This window comes from Gossypium arboreum, chromosome 9 (assembly GCF_025698485.1).
Source record: "Gossypium arboreum isolate Shixiya-1 chromosome 9, ASM2569848v2, whole genome shotgun sequence".
NCBI classification, from domain to species: Eukaryota; Viridiplantae; Streptophyta; class Magnoliopsida; order Malvales; family Malvaceae; genus Gossypium; species Gossypium arboreum.
This window is the reverse complement of record NC_069078.1, coordinates 62,990,214-63,013,041: the sequence shown is the minus strand read 5'-3', so window position 1 is coordinate 63,013,041 and position 22,828 is coordinate 62,990,214. Positions and strand designations below refer to the sequence as shown.

The 22,828-nt window shown below is 36.8% G+C and overlaps 1 non-coding gene across 1 annotated transcript; it reads right to left on the bottom strand.

Moving 5' to 3' along the window:
* Window positions 1-20,596: 20,596 nt before the first annotated feature.
* Window positions 20,597-20,703, bottom strand: LOC128281307 (small nucleolar RNA R71). Its single transcript, XR_008271520.1, has one exon. It is a non-coding gene; the product is annotated as a small nucleolar RNA R71 (small nucleolar RNA).
* Between the last annotated feature and the right edge of the window lie 2,125 nt (window positions 20,704-22,828).

Genomic DNA, 22,828 nt, shown 5'->3' with positions numbered 1-22,828 from the left:
GAGTGCATGGTACACTGAGTTTGCTTGTACGAACCCAAATGTACGACCTCCCCCACCTCCCCCAACTCCTCAACCTATGCCTCCGATGCCTCAAGGAGTGGATATGATAAAATTTCACAGAACCCCCGTTGATAGAATTCGTAAACAAGGGGCTGAAGAATTTAGAGCAAATATTGATGATGATGCAGAGAAAGCAGAGTTCTGGCTTGAAAATTCTATCCGAATATTTGATGAATTATCTTGTACACCTGAAGAATGTTTGAAATGTGCTACATATTTGTTGAGAGATTCAACCTATAATTGGTGGAAGACTTTGATTTCGGTGGTACCGAAAGAGAGGGTAACTCGAGTTTTTCAAGAAGAATTTCTAAGAAATATATTAGTGAAAGATTTATTGATCGAAATGTAAAGAGTTTCTTGAGCTGAAGCAAGGTAATATGACAGTTTCAGAATATGAAAGAGAGTTTGTTCGATTGAGTAAGTATGCCAGGGAATATGTTCCTACAGTAGCCAAGATGTGCCGACAATTTGAAGACGGGCTCAACGAAGACATTAAGGTATTTGTCAGGATCCTTGAACTGAAAGAAATGGTAGTACTGGTTGATCGAGCTTGCAAGGCTGAAGAACTACTTAAAGAGAAGAGAAAGGTAGAGGCTGAGACACGAAATTGAAAGAAAAGGCCAATGAGTAAGGCACCTTCACAACAACCTGGAAAGTCAAGAAATATGAATCCTCGTTCCCAAGTTTCAGCTGGGTAATCATATGGAAATTTTAAGAAGCGAATGTGGGTCCTAAATCTCGAATACTGCACCCGGTGTAGGGAACTCGAGATTTGTTAAACCCGAGTGCCGGTGGTAGAAATCATTTTGGTCCGTGCAGAGCAAATGAATGTTTTCGATGTGGTTCTCTGGATCATTTTATCAGAGACTGCCCAGAGAGAGCTGAGAAAGAAAAATTTCAGAGTGTAAAAGCTAGTGGTGCAAACTCGAGGGAAAAGTATTCGAGAAAAGCTGGAAGTGAAACAAGCAGTAAGAATGTAGCCAGAGATGCAATAGTTAGATCTGAAGGAAGAGCTCCTCCAGCTAAAACTTATGCTATTAAAGCGCGTGAAGATGCTTCCTCACCCGATGTGATTACCGGTACATTTTCTCTTTATGATATTAATGTTATTGCTTTGATTGATCCTGGTTCTACTCATTCATATGTATGCATGAAACTGGTGTCTAGTATGAATATACCTGTTGAGAACACAGAATTTACGATTAGAGTGTTGAAACCGCTAGGCAAATGCGTGATAGTTGATAAAGTAAGCAAGAAATGCCCTTTAATGATTCGGGGTCATTACTTTCCGGCCAACTTGATGTTGTTGCCGTTTGATGAATTTGATGTTATTTTGGGTATGGATTGGTTGACATTGCATGATGCTATCGTAAATTGCAAAGAAAAGGTTATAGAATTAAAGTGTGAAAACAGTGAAACTCTGTGGGTTGAATCAGATAAATCAGAGGCATTGTCTAGTGTGATTTCTCCGATGTCGGCTCAGAGATATTTGAGAAAGGGTTATAAAGCTTATTTGGCGTATATAATTAATACAAAAGAAGTTGAAAAGAAAGTTGAATCAGTGCCGGTTGTGTGTGAATTTGCGGATGTATTTCCAGAAGAATTGCCGGGTTTGCCTCTAGTCAAGGAAGTAGAATTTGGTATTGATTTGATACCGGGAATAGCTCCGATCTCGATTGCTCCATATAGAATGGCACCAACAGAGTTGAAAGAATTAAAGTCGCAGTTGCAAGAGTTGACTGATAAAGGCTTTGTGGGATCGAGTTTTTCACTTGGGGTGCTCCCGTGTTATTTGTGAAAAAGAAGGATGGTTCTATAAGATTATGTGTTGATTATCGGCAGTTAAACAAGGTGGCAATAAAAAACAAGTATCCATTGCCGAGAATTGATGATTTGTTTGATCAGCTAAAAGGAGCGACATGGTTTTCAAAGATTGACTTGAGATCTGGGTATTATCAGCTACGAGTAAAAGAGTCAGATGTGCCTAAAACTGCTTTTAGAATAAGGTACAGTCATTATGAATTTTTAGTTATGCCATTCGGGTTGACAAATGCTCCTGCTGTGTTTATGGATTTAATGAATCGCATATTTCGGCCATACTTGGACAGATTTGTTGTGGTGTTTATAGATGATATTTTAATTTATTCAAAAGTTGAGATAGAGCATGCTGAGCATTTGAGGATAGTTTTGCAAACTTTGAGAGATAAGCAGCTGTATGCTAAGTTTAGTAAAAGTGAATTTTGGCTCAGGGAAGTTGGATTTTGGGTCATATTGTTTCGTGATGGTATACGGGTTGATCCTAGTAAAATTTCAGCCATTGTTGATTGGAAACCACCGAAAATGTAACTGAAGTTAGAAGTTTCTTGGGGCTAGTGGGTATTATCGGCGGTTTGTAAATGGATTTTCTATAATTGCTGCTCCTATGACTAGACTACTCGAAAGGATGTTAAATTTGAATGGACGGAAGAATGTCAACGAGTTTTGAAGAATTGAAAAGTTATTAATCAAGCACCAAGGTTGATACAACCCGAGTCAGGTAAAGAATTTGTGGTGTATAGTGATGCTTCTCTAAATGGTTTGGGGTGTGTCCTCATGCAAGAAGGAAAAGTGGTGGCTTAAGCTTCGAGACAGTTAAAACCTCATGAGAGGAATTATCCTACTCATGATTTGGAATTGGCTGCGGTGGTATTTGCTTTGAAGATTTGGTGACATTATTTGTATGGTGAAAAGTGCCGAGTATATATCGATCACAAAAGTCTTAAATACTTGATGTCACAAAAAGACTTGAATTTGAGACAGAGAAGATGGTTGGAGTTATTGAAAGATTATGAGCTTGTTATTGATTATCATCCGGGAAAAGCGAATGTGGTTGCCGACGCTTTAAGCAGAAAGTTGTTGTTTGCTTTGAGAGTTATAAACACTCAGTTGAAAATTTCAGATGACGGTTCGATTCTAGAAGAGTTAAGAGCAAGACCGATGTTTTACAAGAGATTTCAAGCTCGTAAAAATGATCAAGATTTGCTAGCCAAAAGAAAATAAAGGTGAAGTCGACACGGATCGATTTCGTAATCGGTTCGATGGTTGTTTGATGTTTAAAAATCGAATTTGTGTACCGAAAAATGATGAGTTGATTCAAAAGATTTTGCATGAAGCACATAATGGTTGTTTAGCGGTTCATCCGGGCAGTACGAAGATGTATAATGACTTGAAGAAAATGTACTGGTGAAGTGGAATGAAAAGAGATATTTCTGAGTTTGTATCAAAGTGCTTAGTTTGTCAACAAGTGAAAGATGAACACCAAGTACCTTCGGGATTACTCCAGCCTATTATGGTTCCTGAATGGAAATGGGATCGGATTATTATGGATTTTATATCGTGGTTTCGTTAACTCGGGGAAGAAAAATGCCATCCGGGCAATAGTTGATGATCGACTAAATCGACTCATTTTATTCCTAAGACGTCTGATTATTCTCTTAATAAGTTGGTGAATTGTAAATCCAGAGATTGTTAGACTTCATGGGATACCTTTGTCAATTATTTTGGATAGAGATCCGAGGTTTACGGTTTTGGCAAAAGTTGCAAGAAGCATTAGCTACAAAGTTAAATTTCAGCACTGCCTTTCATCCACAAACTGATGGACAATCAGAGAGAGTAATTCGATTCTTGAAGACATGCTCGATGTTGTGTATTGGAATTTCAAGGTAGTTGGGAAAAGTATTTACCGTTGGTAGAATTTGCTTATAATAATAGTTATCCGACAAGTTTGAAGATGGCACCTTATGAAGCATTATATGGTCGTAAATGTCGACGCCATTGTATTGGACCGAACTCAAGGAAAATCGATTTATGGAGTTGATTTAATAAAAGAAACCAAGAAAAGGTGAAAGTGATTCGAGATTGTTTGAAAGCTGCTTCAGATAGACAAAAATCTTATGCGGATTTAAAACGAAAGGAAATGGAGTTTCAAGTTGGTGATAAGGTATTTTTAAAAGTGTCTCCATGGAAGAAAGTCCTTAGATTTGGACGAAAGGGCAAGTTAAGTCCGCATTTTATTGGACCGTATGAAATAATTGAAAAAGTTGGACCGGTAGCATATCGGCTAGCGTTACCACCTGAATTAGAGAAGATTCATGATGTGTTTCACGTATCTATGTTACGTCGGTATCATTCGGATCCTTCACATATAATTTCACCGACAGAAATTGAACTACGACCGGATATGACTTATGAAGAAGAACCGATTAAGATTTTAGCTTGAGAAGTCAAACAACTAATAAATAAAAGTGTTGCACTTGTGAAAGTGTTGTGGCAAAAGCATGGGGTAGAAGAGACTACATGGGAACCTGAAGAAACTATGAGAAACCAATACCCACACCTGTTTACCGGTAAGATTTTCGAGGACGAAAATCCTTAAAAGGGGGGGGGGAGAGTTGTAATATCCTGAATTAGGGCTTAATTGAAATAGTGGTTTCGTGACCACAAATTCGAGATAAAAATAATTATTTTATAATTATTTTGATGATTATGATATGATTGCATGATTGTGTGAAAATTTCGTGATGAAATTCTATGCCTAAAGTGCTTAAATTGAAAGTAGGGACTAAATCGAATAAGTTGCAAAATTTGCATTCTAGAAGTTTTTAGTATGAAATTGCATTGAAATATTAATTAGGATATCTTAAATAGTAATTTGACCAATTTTAAGTTCATGGACAAAATTAGGACATGGAAGGAATTTTGAAAGTTTAGTAAGGAGGGGCATTTTGGTCATTTGGATATTAAATGAAATAAAATGGGAAAAATAACACAAAATTGGTCATCATCCTCCTTAGTTGCTGCCGAATTCTCCCTCTCTCCATAGCTAGGGTTTCTTCAACTTTCAAGCTCCATAGTAAGTGATTCCAAGCCCCGTTTTTAATATTCTTTACGTTTTTGGAATCCCGGAAGCTCGATTAAGCTTATGCTAGCAATAATTTAACCTAGGATTTATATTTGGAAAAATACCCATAGGTGAAATTTGTGTATTTTGATGTTTTATGATAGAATATGGGGTTTTAAATTATGTTAGACAACTTGTGCTACTCGGTTTTGAGTGAAAACGAGTAAAAGGGCTTAATCGGCAAAAATACCTAATAGTCACAAGTATATGTTAGAGTGAGAATTTGATGTTGCCATAGAAGGGAAAAGTGATCAGCATGTTATAAAACATAAGAATAAGGAATAAAGTTTAATTCCGAGCCTAGGGCAAAAGTATAATTATGCAAAAGTTTAGGGCAAAAGTGTAATTTTTCAAAGTTCAGTATTAAATGCTGTTTTGATGAATGTATGTATTAAATAAGATTAATTTGGTATTATAGATCAAGAGAAACGAGATTCAAGTCGCGATCGAGGAAAAGAAAAGATTATGGACTAAATTGCAAAATCTTTATATTTTGGTACCAAGGTAAGTTCATGTGTAAATAATGTAGCATAATTGTTATTTTTAAATTATTGATGTTAATTATATGATATGCTGATTTTTAATTGTGAAATATTATGCTTTGTGGTTAATGTTGAGTAATATGCAAATTATGTTTACTACTTGATAAATATGGATTGCTACCGAGTATCGGTTCCGATATTCCATGGAAGACGACAAATGTGAGATCAAGGGAAAAAGCCCATTTGAACCTTAGGAATAGATTAGGATACAAGTGACATGTCACTAGGATGATTGAGCATCCGAGCTCGTTGAGTTGAGTCCGAGTTCACTTATGGATGCAAATGTTCGAACTCGTTGAGTTGAGTCTGAGTTCGTGAGATGTAACTAGGCATCCGAACTCGTTGAGTTGAGTACGAGTTCATTTATGGATGCGAACGCCCGAGCTCGTTGAGTTGAGTCCGAGTTCACTTAGGGGCGGGTTACATGATTTCTTGATTACATATGTGGCAGTTATGTGCAAATTATCCATGTATCCGAGTTATATTCCGATGTGTTCAACGGGTGAAATTTCTAGTTTAATGGAAGAGCACTTAAGAATAAGTGACGTTTTGGGTAAGTGTTGTGAAATGGACACTTTGGACAGGTATGTTCTTAACCCTCGGGTTGGAAATAGATACATCAACGATAAGATAGTAAGATGATGAATGATATTTAGAAATGTGATAAATGTTTTGGTGATACCAGGTTAAGGTTGTTTGGTATGATTGTATTGTTATGTTACTTGTTATTTGCATATGAATTTACTAAGCATTTATGCTTACTCTTTCCTTTTCATTCACTGTAGTCTTGAACAAGCCGGCTGAGGAATCGGGACAGGTCGAAAGTTCGATCACACTATCCAAAGGACTTTTATCTTGGTAAATGGTTTGTACAACTACTTAAGTATGGCATGTATAGCAATATACCTATTTTGTGTAAATAATTTTATGATATGACCATGTTTGGTTGAGAAAATGTTTGATATTGATAAGTCATGGTGATGGCTAATTTAGATCATGTTTGATATTATGGAAGTTTAATAGGTTATCTAGTTCATAAAAATTCATGGAAAGATGAAACTTGCCTTAAAATGTAATATTGTCAGCAAAGAATGACATGAATTTGAAAAATCACTAAAAATAGTATAAATGGAACTAAATGATGACTAAGTTATGAAATTTAATCTTAATGAGTCTATTTTCATGTGGATTGAACAAAATAGGCATATAAATTATATTTTAAGAGATATTTAAACTTTTGTGAAACAGGACCAGAGTGATTTCTGGATCCCCTGTTCTGAATTTAAAAATTCATAATAAATTGTACAAAAATAATTATAAGTTTTTATTTATATGTACATATTCCTTATTGAGTCTAGTTTTAGGAGAAACAAACCTCATAGTCATTTAAATTCTGTATAGATAGATATCTGATTCGTAATACACAGAGGTCAGAGCAGTTGAACCCTGAAATAGGGGAGACTTTAATTAATAAACTGTACTAATTAGCCCAACCAAAAATTCTAGAAAAAATTAGTAAATATATATATGAGTCTAGATTCAGGAAAAATTTACAGATCTTGATTTTGAGTTTTGTAACTCAAGATATGATTTTTCTTGTTGCCGTGATGCGGGTAGCTAGAAAGCTGTGAATGTAGAAACAAATGATTTGAAGTTCTTAATTTGATAAATTATGTTCGATAACCCCTCAAGCTCGACTCCGGTGATGGTCTCGGGCGTAGGGGCGTTACATGAGGATTTTTCTTGAGGACAAGCAGAAGCTTAAGTGTGGGGGTATTTGATAAACCGTAATTTATACATATTTCTATTCCATGCTTAGCACATTTTATAGATGATTTTTCCTTAAAATTGGTGAATTCGATGCTCCAAATGCTTTAATTTCATGTTTTATACTTAGGTGAGCATAGGAGAGTGAAAGGAACGAGAAACGGGCCAAAAATGTAGAAAATGGGCAACGTAAGAAATCAACACGGCCTAGACCTTCTCACACGGGCAGACCACACGGCCGTGTCAATTTGGCAGAATCGAAGCACGACTCACACGGGTGGACCACACGCCCGTGCCTATTTAACAAGCTTGACCACGGCCTTAAAGAATCGCACACGGGCGTGTTCCTGTCGGGCCCAAGTTTAGTCCAATTCGGAAAAGGCCAATTTTGAGGGTTCTTAGGCATTCTAAAGCCTATAAATACATCCTAGAGGAGGAGGAAAAGAGGAGACACAGAGAGGGAAGCAGGGAACTGCTCAAGGAAAGCCGATTGATCCATTTCAAAAGCCGAATTCCTCATCAAAACTGAAGATCTCCCCTCAATTTTCCTTCAGGAGTTTTGGGTTTTTCTTTATGTTTTGTATCCATTATTCTTCTGAGATGTTTACCTTTTTAGTTATGAACTAAAACCCCTAAATACCTAAGGGGAATGAAACCTAAGATAGATCTTGTTATTATTATCTAAATTGTATGATAAATATTTAACTTGTTCTTAATTATGTGTTCTTAGTTCTTGTTTTGATATTCCAGGATATTAATTCAAGTTAAGCTCTTACTTAGAAGAGGAATAGACCCTGCCTAAGAGTACTTTTGTCATAATTAAGTGGAGTTGGTTGCGCACCTAGAGATAGGGTGACAAGATTTTGCCGGATTAGGGTGAAACCTAATAAGGGGATCCATAGATCAAGTTAATGCAACCCTAGGGAGTTAATTAGAAAGAGATTTCAATTATTCAACCTAGGGTTAGACGTTGTTAGTCTCGAGAGAGATAATAATATAACTTAGGGATTTTTACGGATCAAGTCAAATGAATAAATCGTCCGATTCAGAGTCAAATAACAAGTGAAGTCTAGGTGAATTTTTCCTTAGGTATTGTCTCAATCAATCGAGTTTTCCAAAAGTAATTTTCTAATTCTATTTTCTGTGAATTCTTAGTTAGTTAATTAGTTAGTTAAAACAAACCCTATTATTCTTAGGCTAGATAATAAAAAGACAGTCATTACTAGTACTTTTAATTCCTTTGGGTTTGACAATCCGGTCTTGCTAAAGCTATACTACTGTTCGATAGGTACACTTGCCTTCATCGTGATAACAGTTAGTTTCAAGAACGATTCATTATAAATATTTAAAACCTGTCACGAATATCACGCATCAATTTGCATTGGAGTGTTCCCTTTTTAACATTTCATAATACACCCACTTTGGAATGTGACTTATTCAAAACTATATATACATATGAGTAGTTGTAAAAGGCAGATCCATTCAAGATTCAAGGAAGGCTACTAGTTATCCATTATTAGTGCAAGCCTAAATCATTTATCAAAGAATGGAAGATACAATATTCAATCAAATTTATCCAACTCATTCATTGATAGTTCACATGATTCAAGAATTAAGAATCGAATATAACAAAAAATTTCAACACATTTGCATTAACCACAAATAAACCTGGCATGCTTCATAATTTTTTTTCTAAAATGTGGGTTTATTTGCAATCCCCATATGCATTCCCTCAAACTTAAAGTTAGCATTTTCCTTAATGCACTAAGATTAAAATGCAATGATAACAACAATGCAATGACAATGTTCACTAATACAGCTACATGCAATGCATGAATACTACAGCTAAAATATAAAATAAACTAACTTAGTTTTCCTCAGTCATCAATGTGGCTGCACGATGTTTCTTCTTCCTCCTCCTTCTTGCACTTTTTGTCTTTGGAGTGCTTTCTCTTATTTTCTTTGGGCTTCGTACGGTCCTTGAATTGCTCCTCAAGTTCCTGTTCTGCGCTTGCATCATCGGTCGCTTCTTGTGTAGGAGGGGTCACCTTGAATGGTTCAGTATAGAACACTATAACCAACAAATTGTGGTGCTCCTCACTTATTACCTCTGTAGCTTCCATCGGTCTCGCTCTATCTTGCTCCAGATTATCTTTAGTTCCATCCAAAAACTCGGATGCATTGACAATGTCCTCAACAAATTCTTTCTCAGCAGCTTCTGTCTTAGTATTTTCTTCCTTGGCCTTCTCGATCACAATTTCAACACGAACGTCCTCCTCTTCCAAAAAAACTTCCACCTCAACAGTAAGTGTTTCTTTACCATCAATAAAGTCACATTCGACCAGGCTATCAATTCTTCGCAGGAACTCCTCAACTTCCCTTGAGTCCTCTTCTTTCTCAATATCAGAGATGTGTACAATGGGAGGGGATTCCACCGATTTGTCTCAGTCCCCTAGGTCATCTTCCTTGGAGGAGGGTTCATACTTTTAGATAATCGGTCGGAACACTAAAAATTCAAGGAGTGGGGTCGGGCTTAATTGATGTAATTGGCTACAATATAGCTGTTATAGGCCCTGGTATAAGCGTAGAACAAATTTTGTGATCTGTCCATATCCTTTATTGTAGCGACAAGCCTGATGTGTTTATTGTTGATGGAATTGGCCAACTTCTCAATATCCTTCATTTTGCGTAGCAAGGATTTCTCTGTAGTCAAGTTTGTTCCTTTACTTTCTACTGTGGTTTTGCCCTTTATTGTCTTGCTGGTCTCTGCCTCCTTCATTGTCAGAGTATCTTTTACATGAGTCATTCTTTCAATTGACGTTTTATTGATCGGGCCCTTATTTTCCAAGATCTCTTGATCATCATGAGGCACGATCCCTTTTTGCTGGCACAATAGCATCACCAATGATGGGAAAACCAAAATTCCATTTTGCCTTACAGTGCAATCAGCAATTTCCTAGTGGATTATTGCACTGACATCAATCTTTCTGCCCTTGACAATTGAATGTATCAGACACATTCTATCCAGGTTGACTATGGTACTGTGAGCGGATGGTAGTAGCCTGCAGTTGACAAAATGAATCCAGATTTTTCTTTGCAGTGTCAAGAAGTGGTGGTGCATCGTATAATTCTTTTGATGTGAACCCATCCACAATTTTCCTTTGACACATAAATCCCTCACCAACAAGTCCCTTTTATCGTATGTGATATCTTTAATAAACTTGGAATGTTCATCGATATCTACCTTAGTGTTGTACAGCTCATTAATAAACCTTCTCAAACAAAGATAAACTCCAACTCATGGTCATAAAGGTTAACGTAAAACTCACACACCAATGAAGGAGAATAGCTTCCAAGATGTGTGCAGAAAGTTGCCCACTTCTACTTAGAGATGGTTCTAGATATTTGTTTGCCCAAATCTTGCTATTGTGAAAGGAGAATGCCATGTTCTAGGTGGAAATTTTGCTTTAAGATATTGTTTTGAAATCAATCTTTAGCCGCTTTCTTTAAAAAGATCACCGACTCCTTTTTCTCTGTTGGCATGGAGGATTCCAACTTACGAATTGTAGTTACAAAGGATGAGTGTTCTGCAACAAGTTTAATGGCTTTCGTAACTGATCCTCTCGTTTTTTTCCATATTTTGCTTGTTTTTTTGAGTGAAGATGGTTTAAAGGTGTAAAGGTACAAACTTGGGGAAGAGAAAGGGAATAAAAATTGTTGCTTGGATGTTTCATAGTCGACGCAGTGAAGAGGTGTTTATATTGAGTGAAAGAAGATGGAAAGACGTAATTTTCTGAAGGGAAATAAAGCTGGCTGGAATAATTACATCTAATGAGAATTGTGCCCTCTCAGATAAATCAGATGGCTAGGTGAATTTTGATCAAATGGTGGGATCTGAATTTCCTGAGTTGCCCTCATTCTTGCTGAGTCAGAAGTGACAGTACAAAAGAACGAACTGCGTCGATAATAAAACCCAAGTACGTTGAAAATGTACCTATTTATTTTGCAAAAAAAAAATACAAATAAAAAATCAATTTTTGAATAGAAGCAAAAATAAAATAAATTTACCTAGTAATAAATTGCAGAAAAAAGAAAGAAAGAACGAAAAAATTAAAATTGTTCAACCAATTTAATGGTTTCTGCCTTCTTTTGATCAATATTCCCAAGATAATGTTTCAATCGTTGACCATTCACTTTGAATTAGTGTCCATCATTTAAATATTTGATTGTGACTACACCATAAGGAAATACTTCGACAACTTTGAAAGGTCTAGACTAACGAGAGCACAATTTACCTGGGTGCAATTTCAGTCTAGAAATGAATAATAAAACTTGTTAACCCGCGATAAATTATCACTGCAAAATAATTTTGTCACGCCATCTTTTGGTATTTTCCTTGTAAATTGTAGCATTTTCATAGGCATTTCACCTAGTCTCATTTAGTTCAATGATATCCAACAGTCTTTTCTTTCCAGCAGCATCATAATCCATATTCACTTGTTTAATTGCTCACATTGCTTTGTGTTCCATTTAAACTGGCAAGTGACATGCTTTCCCAAAAAAAACAATTGATACGACGATATCTCTAATGGATTTTTGTATGATATCCGCAAATCCCATAAAGTGTCATCCAATCTAGAAGACCAATCTTTCCTTGAAGGGTTAACATCCTTCTCAAGCATGTTTTTAAGTTGTCGATTCGACACTTCGACTTGTCCATTAGTTTGCGGATGATAAGTAGTAGTTATTATATGGTTGACGCCATATCTTTTCAGTCCAACTGCCACTTGGTTGCAATGAAAGTGTGTACCCTGATCACTAATCAATGCCTTTGATGTGCCAAAGAGAGTGTAACATCTCGAAATAGGGCCTAGTCGGAACAGTGGTTTCGGGACAAAAAATTTGATGTTGAAATATTTATTTTATGATTATTATGAGGTCTAGAATATGAGAACATGCATGTGTTAAAGTTTCATCAAGAAATTCTATGTGTAAGGAGTCCAATTAGAAAAATAAGGACCAAATTGAATAAAGTGCAAAATTTAGATTCTAGAAGCAATTTGTATGAAATTTCTTTAGATTATTAATTAGAAGTCCTTAAAGAGCAATTTTCCCAATTTTTAATTTTTTGGACAAAAATGGGCATATATGGATAAAATTTGAAAGAAAGGGCTTAAGGGCATTTTGGTCATTCGATTAATTAATGAAATAAAATGGGAAAATGAACCAAAATTCAGCTTATCTTCTCCACCTTGCTGTCGAAATTTGAGAGCCACCATAGCTAGGGTTTTTTCACTTTTCAAGCTCACTAGTAAGTGCTCCCAAGCCCCGTTTTTAATGTTCTTTGTATTTTTGAAATCCCGGTAATTACACTCTCCATTTCTATCCACATTTTGAGTTAGGGTTCGTGTTTGCAAAGTGACCCATGTGTGACATGTTTATTCTTTGATGTTTTGTGAAGGAATATGAAAGTTGGATGGGTGATAAACATTGATCGCGAGGTTTCGTGATAGGTTTTAAATATTTATAATTACCCGTTCTTGAACTAACTATTATCGCGATGTAGGTAAGTGTACCTATCGAATAGTAGTATAGTTTTAGCAAGACCGGATTGTCGAACCCAAAGGAACTAAAAGTACTAGTAATGACTGTCTTTTTATTATCTATCCTAAGAATAAAAAGGTTTTGTTTTAATTAACTAATTATCTAAACTAAGAACTCACAGAAAAAAGAATTGGGGAATTGCTTTTGGGAAAATCAATTGAATGAAGACAATACCTAAGGAAAAATCCACCTAGGAAATACCTCGGGGAAACTGTAGGAGAGGGTGACGGATTTTCGCGGTTGGACCCGCGGAAGAGGACACTCCCTTCCTCTTCTTTGAAGCTGGTACGTCAGTTTTCTTTCCTCTTGACGATGACATGGTACCTGCGATTAGAATCATCAAGTCATCTTGATGAGTGGTCGAAGTAAAAGGAATACAATTTCCAGCTAAAAAGCAGACTTTCAGCCATAAGAAAACATAACTAATATAATAATTTCGTGACTTTGTCAATGTATATAGTAATGGCATGTGTAAAAGAATGAAGCTTTCCTAACAACATGAAATGTATAAGAAATAATTGAACAATGCAAATTACATGAGAGATATTGGCATGGGAATATCATGAGAATGAGCATGGTAAAATCATGGGTATGAAGTTTTCTAATCACTTGATTTAACATGCAATGTATAATAACTAACTAAAAATGCAAACTAAATGATAAACTAATGAACAGAAATGGAAGATAGTTCAAAGGAAATGGAAATTATTGTAATAATAAGGATTCGTAATAAGTAAAATAGAAGTGAAGAGAGTAAACAAACGCTAAGGGAGAGAGATAGGGCATAAAAAACGAAGTTGAAGGCGGCGCACGGGCATGGCAGGTGGCCGTGTGGAGTTACAGCGGCTAGGGTTAGGGTTTTTGAATGGGGAAGAAAGTGAATAGTGTAGGGTATTTATAGATTTTGGGGCACATGGCCATGGCACACGCCCGTGTCCCCTAATTTTAGCCCGTGTAATTCACGAATTTCAAATTTGGGTGAGTTTGACATTTAGTACACCCCCGTGTTCCTCGGGCGTGTGGGTTCACACGGTCGTGTCTAGCTTCGTTCGCTTCTCCCACGCCCGTGTGTTCAAGCTCCACGCCCGTGTGTTCAAGCTCCACGCCCGTGTTAATTTAATAGGTTCGACCACGGGTGTTGGACACTGGTGTGTCACACATCCGTGCTAGTTTCTCAGTTTCAACCATAGGTCTTCCACACAGTCGTGTCGCACGCTCATGTAGTTTTGGCAGGCTCGACCACGACCGTATTGTACGGCCGTGGCGTTTAATCGTAGCCCGTGTTAGGGAAATATTTTGCCCTGTTGTCACACGGCCTTAAGTACGCCTGTGTGCTTAGCCGTGTCTCTGTGGAAACACCTGTATTCAAGATTTCTATTAGTAATTTAAGAGTTAAATACCAAAATTCAAAGAAATTAATATTGTTAGTGCTCGGGTTGCCTCCCGAAAAGCGTTTATTTATAGTCTGAGCTTCACTTACCTCTCCGTTGTATGGTTATGGTGGTTCGAGGAGTTTATACTCCTCATTCCTACTGTCAGTCTCATCAAAATAAGGTTTTAAACGGGTGTTGTTTACCTTAAAAGTGTCAAACCTGGGATGATTCACCTCCACCGTACCGAATGGAAAAATACTGAGTACCGTAAGAGGGATTTCCTCATTCTGTGTGGTAGTGACAATATGGGGATCTGCGGCATCTAGTAAGAATTTATCACCAACCTTAAGTTGATTTGGAGAGGTATCGGGCTCATTTTGGTGTAGTTTTGGTTTATCGTCTGTTCTCGGTTTATGTGCTCGCCATTCGTCTAGCTCCTCTATCCGTAGCCTTCGTTCTTCATGAATGTGTCCTCTATCATTTCTGGAACATGGCTCTTGAACTTATTTGAAGCTCAATTTCTGCAAAGTCCTATTTTCAGTTTTAGTAGATTGGTGTGGACCATTACCTTTAATGTTCGATGTGATGCCAGAGTTACGAGCTTGAAGGGTGATCGTTTAAATCGCCACACGCAAAGTAAGCTCACCGTACAACATCAATAATTGTTTTAGCAGTTTCTAAAAAAGGCCTCCCTAAAATCAAAGGGGTGTTATTATCCTTCTCTATGTCTAGAACAACGAAATCAATAGGAAATATGAACTTATCTACTTACACTAGTACATCTTCAATGATACCCCTAGGAAATCTTATAGTTTTATCTACCAATTGAATGCTCATCCTAGTTTGTTTAGGTTTCCCAAGACCTAGTTGCTTAAACATTTTGTAAGGCATGACGTTAATACTAGCACCTAACTCAGCTAATGCATGATTTATATCTAAACTACCAATTAAGTAAGGAATTGTAAAACTCCCTGGACCTTTCAATTTGTGGGGTAGCTTATTTTGTAGAATAGCTGAGCAGACTGCGTTTAGCTCTACATGCGATGCTTCGTCCAACTTTCGCTTATTTACTAAAAGCTCTTTTAAAAATTTCATTGCATTCGGCATCTGCAAAAGAGCTTCAATAAACGGTAGGTTAAAATGTAATTTTTTCTAAAGTTGAAGGAATTTACCGAATTGTTCGTCTGAGCAGTCTTTCCTTGTCACGTTAGGATATGGGACACGAGGTTTATATTCTTCATTCACCATTTTGTTATGACTTACCTCACTTTTACCTTTGCTCACCACAATTTCTTGCATCAATTCTGGCTCAGGCGCAATGAATCCTTCCTTATCTTGAGTACTAATTGTGTTGAGGTGTTCCCTTGGGTTAGGTTTAGTATTACTTGGTAAGCTACCTTGTGGTCATTCGGAGATTTGTTTGGATAGCTGGCCTATCTAAGTTTCGAGTACTTGGATCAATGCTTGTTGATTTTTAAGTGCTGTCTCGGTATTTTGGAAACGGGTTTCTGTCACCGAGATAAATTTAGAGAGAACCTCCTCAAGGTTCAGTTTCTTCTCTTGTTGATAAGGTGGCAGTTGAAAACCCTGAGGATTTTGTGGCTTTTGATTCCCTTGACCACCCTAGGAGAAATTTGGGTGGTTTCTCCAACCTACATTATAAGTATTACTGTATGGGTTATTTTGAGATCTAAAGTTATTGTTACCCAGATAGTTGACTTGTTCCTCTTCAGTTGTAAGATTGAAGGATTGATATTTTGTATGCACACCTCCTCCACTTGAGTCACACCTCATTACTGGATGTACCTGCGTAGAACCAAGTAAACCATCAATCTTTTTATTGAGAAGTTCTACCTAATTTGACAGCATAGTAACTAAGTCGACGTTATAAATGTCTGCTGTTTTTGTTGGCTTATTCCTCATTACTTGCCATTGATAGTTATTCAGTGACATTTCTTCAATGAATTCATAAGCCTTTTCAGGTGTTTTATTGTTGATGGTTCCTCCAGCAGCTGCGTCAATCATCTGTTTTGTCGAGGGATTCACACCATTGTAGAATGTTTGAACTTGCAGCCATAGATCTAACCCAGGGTGAGGGCACCTTCGCAATAGATCCTTGTATCTCTCGCATGCATCGTAAAGTGTTTCTAAGTCCATCTGCACAAAAGAAGAGATATCATTACGTAACTTAGCCGTTTTAGCCGGTGAAAAATATTTTAGTAGAAATTTTTCGGTCATTTGTTCCCAAGTAGTGATAGACCCTCGTGGTATTGAGTTTAACCACTGTTTAGCTTTGTTTCTCAGTGAAAAAAGGAATAACCGAAGGCGAATGCCATCATCAGAAACACCATTAATTTTGAAAGTGTCGTAAAGAATTGGGGAATTGCTTTTGGGAAAATTGATTGAATGAAGACAATACCTAAGGAAAAATCCACCTAGACTTTACTTGTTATTTTGGCTCCAAATCGGATGATTTATTCATTCAACTTGTTCCGTAGTGATCCCTAAGTTATGCTATTATCCCTATTCAAGACTAATAATGTCTAATCCCTAGATTGAATAACCGAGACTTTTCTCTAATTAACACTCTAGGGTTGTATTAACTCGATCTATGGATCCCCTTATTAGGTTTCACCCTAATCCGGAAAAATCTTGTCGCCCTATTTCTAGGCGCGCAATTAACTCTGCTTAATTATGACAAAAGTACACTTAGATAGGGTCTATTCCTCCTCTGAATAAGAGCGTGTCTTGAATCAGTATCCTGGGATATCAAAAGAAGAATTAAGAACACATGATTAAGAACAAGTTAAATATTTATCATACAACTCAGAAAATAATAATAAGATTCGTCTTAAGTTTCATTCCCCTTAGGTATTTAGGGGTTTTAGTTCATAACTAAATAAGAAAACATCTCAGAAGAATAAAGAATACAAAACATAAAGAAAACCCAAAACTCCTGAAGGGAAATTGAGGAGAGATCTTCAATCTTAATGATGAATCCGATTTCTAAGATGGATCAATCGGCTTCCTTGGAGTAATTCCTTACCCCCTATTCTCCGTCCCCCCTTTTCTTCCTCCTCTAAGGTGTATTTATAGGCTTTGGAATGCCTAGAAGCCCTCAAAAGTTCCCTTTTCCGAATTGGACTTAACTTGGGCTCGACAGGGACACGCTAGTGTGACACGCCCGAGTTCAATTACTTCAGGCCGTGTTTGAGCCTGTTAAAATGGCATGGGTGTGTGCTATACCTGTGTGAATCATGCTCCAATTCTGCCAGATTGATACGGCCGTGTGGTTTGCTCGTGTGAGGAGGTCCAGGCCGTGTTGATTTCGTATTTGGCCAATTTTCTCTGTTTTTGGCCCGTTTCTCGTTCCTTTCGCTCTCCTATGCTCTCCTAAGTATAAAACATGAAATTAAAGCATTAGGAGTATTGAATTCACCAATTCTAATGAGAAATCATCCATAAAATGCATTAAACATGGGGTCAAAATACGTATAATTTACGGTTTATCAAACATCTTTTTCTAGGTGATTTTTATGAAAAACCCCTAAAAGGACCTTTTGCAAAAGGTGTAAAATATGTGGTAGAAATGTGAAATAAGGGAAAAATGTGGGCTGCCATAAGAGGAAAGAACATTCGGCTAGGCTTGGGTAATGTAGAAAATTCATGCACTTTATCATACGAGCCTAGGGACTAAATTGTAAATAATGTGAAAGGTTAGGGGCAAAACGATCATTTTATCGAGGATAAAATTTAGACTCGAAAAGAATAATGTGAGGTATTAATGATTCATTTTTATTTTTATAGACCCCGAGGAACAAATTTCAGAGGACGATCAAGGAAAACGAAAAGTTTCGGAATAACCAAGGCGCAAAACCAAATGGATACCAGGTAAGTTCGAATAACTTTAAGTAAACTATTAATATGCCTAATTGCATGTTTTATGAATGAATGATAATTGGTTATAATAATGGCTTGAAAATCTATGAAATATGTTAATAATAATGATATGATAATAAATGACTCGGTTGAAGTAAAAAGGGAAATTCGATGGATAAACCATGGCTTACATGACTTGAAATCCTGCATGTGTTGCAGAAAAGGATTTAGGTCGGACGGGTAATCTTATGATCTCAAAAATAGGAAGGATCTAGCCTGGACGGGTGTTCCTTGAGTGATCGAGCCTCCTGAAGAATATGTGTGCATTGTGGATTTAGCTCGGATGGGTAATCCGACTAGGGTCTGAATTTAGCCTGGACTGGTGATAAACTGTAAATTATACATATTTTTCCCCCATGTTTAATGCATTTTGTGGATGATTTTCCATAAGAATTGGTGAATTCGATGCTCCTAATGCTTTAATTTCGTGTTTTATACTTATGAGAGCATAGGAGAGCGAAAGGAACTAGAAACGGGCCAAAAACGGAGAAAATGGGCCAAAGTACGAGATCAACACGGCCTGGACCTCCTCACACAGGTATAGCACACGCCCGCGCCATTCTAACAGGCTCGAACATGGCCTGAAGTAATCGCACATGGGCTGTCACACGGGCGTGTCCCTGCCGAGCCCAAGTTGAGTCCAATTTAGAAAAGCTAATTTTGATGGCCTCTAGGCATTCCAAAGCCTATAAATACACCCTAGAGGAGGAAGAAAAGGGAGACAGAGAATAGGGGGTAAGGAATTACTCCAAGCAAGTCGATTGATCTATTTCAGAAGCCGGATTCATCATCAAGACTGAAGATCTCTCCTCAGTTCCCTTCAGGAGTTTTGGGTTTTCTTTATGTTTTGTATTCTTTATTCTTCTGAGATGTTTTCTTATTTAGTTATGAACTAAAACCCCTAAATACCCAAGGGGAATGAAACCTAAGACGAATCTTGTAATTATTTTCTGAATCGTATGATCAATATTTAACTTGTTCTTAATTATGTGTTCTTAATTCTTGTTTTGATATCTCAGGATACTGATTCAAGACATGCTCTTATTCAGAGGAGGAATAGACCTTGTCTAAGAGTACTTTTGTCATAATTAAGCGGAGTTGATTGCGCGCCTAGAAATAGGGTGACAAGATTTTTCTATATTAGGGTAAAACCAAATAAGGGGATCCATAGATCGAGTTAATGCAACCTTAGAGTGTTAATTAGAGAAAAGTCTCGGTTATGCAATCTAGGGATTAGACGTTATTAGTCTTGAATAGGGATAATAATATAACTTAGGGATCTCTACAGAACAAGTTGAATGAATAAATTGTCCAATTTAGAGCCAGAATAACAAGTAAAGTCTAGGTGGATTTTTCCTTAGGTATTGTCTCAAGTCAATCGGTTTTCTCAAAAGCAATTCCGTAATTCTTTTCTCTGTGCGTTCTTAGTGTAGATAATTAGTTAATTAAAACAAAAACCTCTTTATTCTTAGGCTAGATAATAAAAAGACAGTCATTACTAGTACTTTTAGTTCTTTTGGGTTCGACAATCTGGTCTTGCTAAAACTATACTACTGTTCAATAGGTACACTTGCCTACTTTGCGATAATAGTTAGTTCAAGAACAAGTAATTATAAATATTTAAAACCTATCATGAAACCTTGCGATCAAGTTTTTGGCACCGTTGCCGGGAAACTAAAATATTAGGAACACTCAATTTTATTACTTTAGCAATTTATTTTTCTTGCAATTTAATTTAATTTAGTTTTATTATTATTACTAATTAACTTCCTTTTTCCTTCTCTTGGAATGTTTTCATTATGACTAGATGAAACCCGTTGGGACCATTAGTTTTTGGCGACGAAATCGATCGCACAGTTCGTAGAAACCAAAGAGAAATAAGGCGAAGGTTAAGATACACGGAGAATGAGCAAGAAGACGATACTCAACGCCCAACCGAAGAGATGGCTGAAAACCAAGGCAATCAGCTACCTCCTGCAATTGCGGCTAATCAAAATCCTGATCCACGTACTATGTATGACTATGCTAAACCTTCTTTAAAATGAACTGAGTCAAGTATAGTTAAACCTACTATTGCTGTGAATAATTTTGAACTAAAACCTAACACAATTCAGATGATACAGCAGTTTGTTCAGTTTGATGGTTTGTAGGATGAGGATCCCAACACTCACTTGGCAAATTTTCTAGAGTTTTACGATACTTTCAAAATTAATGGCGTTTCTGATGATGCCATTCGCCTTCGGTTATTCCCTTTTTCATTGAGAAACAAAGCTAAACAGTGGTTGAATTCGTTACCATGAGGGTCCATCACTACTTGGGAACAAATGACCGAAAAATTTCTACTAAAATATTTTCCGCCGGCTAAAATGGCTAAGTTACGTAATGATATCTCTTCTTTTGTGCAGATGGACTTAGAAACACTTTACGACGCATGGGAGAGATACAAGGATCTATTGCGAAGGTGCCCTCACCCTGGGTTACATCTATGGTTGGAAGTTCAAACATTCTACAATGGTGTGAATCCCTCGACAAGACAGATGATTGACGCAGCTGCTGGAGGAACCATCAACAACAAAACACCTGAAAAGGCTTATGAATTCATTGAAGAAATGTCACTGAATAACTATTAGTGGCAAGTAATGAGGACTAAGCCAACAAAAATAGCCGGCATTTATAACGTCGACTTAGTTACTATGCTGTCAAATCAGGTAGAACTTCTTAATAAAAAGATTGATGGTTTACTTGGTTCTACGCAGGTACATCCAGTAATGAGGTGTGACTCAAGTGGAGGAGGTGTGCATACAGAATATCAATCCTTCAATCCTACAACTAAAGAGGAACAAGTCAACTATATGGGTAACAATAACTTTAGATCTCAAACTAACCCATACAGTAATACTTATAATGCAGGTTGGAGAAACAACCCAAATTTCTCCTAGGGTGGTCAAGGGAATCAAAAGCCACAAAATCCTCAGGGTTTTCAACTGCCACCTTATCAACAATAGAAGAAACTGAACCTTGTGGAGATGCTCTCTAAATTTATCTCGGTGACAGAAACCCGTTTCCAAAATACCGAGACAGCACTTAAAAATCAACAAGCATTGATCCAAGGACTCGAAACTCAGATAGGCCAGCTATCCCAACTAATCTCTGAACGACCACAAGGTAGCTTACCAAGTAATACTGAACCTAACCCAAGGGAACACCTCAACGCAATTAGTACTCAAGATAAGGAAGGATTTATTGCGCCTGAGCCAGAATTGATGCAAGAAACTGTGGTGAGCAAAGGTAAAAGTGAGGTAAGTCATAACAAAACAGTGAATGAAGAATATAAACCTCATGTCCCATACCCTAACGCGACAAGGAAAGACCGCTCAGATGAATAATTCGGTAAATTCCTTAAACTTTTGAAAAAATTACATATTAACTTACCATTTATTGAAGCTCTGTCACAGATGCCGAATGCAATGAAATTTTTAAAAGAGCTTTTAGTAACTAAGCGGAAGTTGGATGAAGCATCGCATGTGGAGCTAAATGCAGTCCGCTCAGCTATTCTACAGAATAAGCTACCCTAGAAATTGAAAGATCCAGGGAGTTTTACAATTCCTTGCTTAATTGGTAGTTTAGATATAAATCATGCATTACCTGATTTAGGGGCTAGTATTAACGTCATGCCTTACAAAATTTTTAAGCAACTAGGTCTTGGGAAACCTAAACAAACTAGGATGAACATTCAATTGGGAGATAAAACTATAAGATTTCCTAGGGGTATTATTGAAGATGTACTAGTGTAACGCCCCCACGCCCGAAACCGTCGCCGGAGTCGAGCTTGAGGGGTTACCGAACATAATTTATCAAATTAAGAACTTCAAATCATTTGTTTCTGCATTCACAGCTTTCTAACTACCCGCGTCACAGTTACAATAAAAATCATATCTCGAGTTACGAAACTCAAAATCAAGATCTGTAAATTTTACCTAAATCTAGACTCATATATCTATTTACTAATTTTTTTCTAGGATTTTTGGTTAGGCCAATTAGTACAGTTTATTAGTTAAAGTCTCCCTTGTTTCAGGGTTTGACTGCTATGACATCTGTGTATTACGAATCAGATATCTATCTATACAGAATTTCAATGACTACAAGGTTTCTTTTTATTAAAACTAGACTCAATAAGGAATCTGTACATATAAATAACAACTTCTAATTATTTTTTTAAAATTTATTATGAATTTTTAAAATCAGAACAGGGGATCCAGAAATCACTCTGGCCCTGTTTCACAAAAGTTTAAATATCTCATAAAATGTAATTTATATGCCTGTTTTGTTCAATCCAACTGAAAATAGACTCATTAAGCTTCAATTTAATAACTTACTCATTATTTAGTTCCATTTATACTATTTTTATTGATTTTTCAAATTCATGTCATTGCTGCAGCAATATTCTGTTTTAAGGCAAGTTTCATCTTTCCATGAATTTTTATGAACTAGATAACCTATTAAACTTCCATAATATCAAACATGATCTAAATTAGCCATCACCATGACTTATCAATATCAAACATTTTCTCAACCAAACATGGCCATATCATAAATTATGTACA